This window comes from Echinops telfairi, unplaced genomic scaffold, assembly GCF_000313985.2.
Source record: "Echinops telfairi isolate 266 unplaced genomic scaffold, ASM31398v2 ScPeMD7_7469;HRSCAF=8507_1, whole genome shotgun sequence".
In the NCBI taxonomy this organism is placed as follows: Eukaryota; Metazoa; Chordata; class Mammalia; order Afrosoricida; family Tenrecidae; genus Echinops; species Echinops telfairi.
The window spans coordinates 8533935-8535435 of record NW_022111373.1 but is presented as its reverse complement, the minus strand read 5'-3'; positions in this window follow the sequence as shown (position 1 = coordinate 8535435).

Here is a 1501-nt window from a genome sequence, read left to right as displayed (position 1 = left end):
ATGATCAAAGAGCGAGAGACAAGAAAGGCAAGGCTTGCCGAGCCATTTATCTCTCTGCCCTTCGATTTATCCCACATGTGTTCATTGGCCATGTTGGCACAATAAACCTTAACTATCTCAGTCCCCAAATCGAATCAATTGCAACCCAGAGCCACCCTGTAGGGCAGGTTAGAACTGCCCCTGTGGGTTTCTGAACGGTAATACTTTGTAGGAGTAGGAAGCCTCAACTATATCCCATGGAGATATAGATATATCCCATGGCTGGTAGTTTCAAACTGCTAACCTTGTGGTTAGCAGTCCAATGTGTAACCACTATGCCACCGGGCTCCCACTGGACCTTTCTTCCAAGCCACCTCCGAGGGACTCAAGCCTCCAGCCTTTCAGTTAGCAACCGAGCCCAGGGAACCTGTTCTAAAAAGGGGGTGGAGTGGGGGGGACAAGCAACCAGCTCCCCCGAGGAAGCAAGGCAGCCCCCTTGAGTTCCAAGCTGCCGGAAGCCTAGACACGCCGTCTGGTTTCCTTAATCCTGAGGCTCCTTTCCTGGTAAGGCAACCACCCATTCAAAGGGTGGGGTTGTTGCTGATTCACTTCTGGGGCCACCCTGCCTCTCTCTGTGCCCTGTCCCCCCTCTTATTTGTAAGTCAGTGCCCTTCATTATGCTACTGTGACATTTGCCAGGGACCTTACATCCTTTCTGGAACCAGATGGGTATCAGTCAGTCCATCCTGTGGGACCCTAGCCCAATCCAGTCATGCAAGTTTCATACTGCACATGTCGGGAGCTCCAGTCACGGCGTAGACATGTTGTTGTTCTGGTTGTGGTGGTGGTTAGGTGCTGCCGAGTTGGTTCCAACTCACAGCCACCCTGGGACCACAGAAGGAAACAGAGCCCGGTCCTCACCGTTGTCACCACATGGGAATCTGTTCTTGCAGCCCCGGGGCCACCGACGGTCTTTCTCTTTTTGCTGCCCTTCCACTTTCCCAAGCACGATGTCCTGCTCCAGGGACTGGTTTCTCCCGAAAATGTGTCCACAGTACAGGAGAAGAAGTCTCGCCATCTTCACTTCAGAGGAGCATTCTAGCTGTATTTTGTCCCAAACAAGTGTATTTGTTCTTCCGGCAGCCTTGGTCCTTTTAATATTCTGCATGCTAGCTAATATTCTGCATGATTCAAACGCAACACTTCGTCTCCAGTCTTCCGGATACATGGCCCAATTTTCAACTATATATGAGGCAGTTGAAAATACCCTGCCCTGGGCCAGGCGCACCTCCACGCTCATCTTTGCTCGTTCACCCTTTAAAGAGGTCTTGTGAAGCAGGTTTGCCCAAAGCATTGCGTCGTTTGATTTCCTGACTGCAGCTTCCACGAGCATTGATGTGGGTGCATAGATGGTCATAGATTTCTGCATGTGCTACAACAACTTTACAGCAGACAGAGAGAAAGTGAATCGAAAAATGGGATATTTTTCTCCTTGATATGAAGCCCTTCTGTGGGCCAGCCG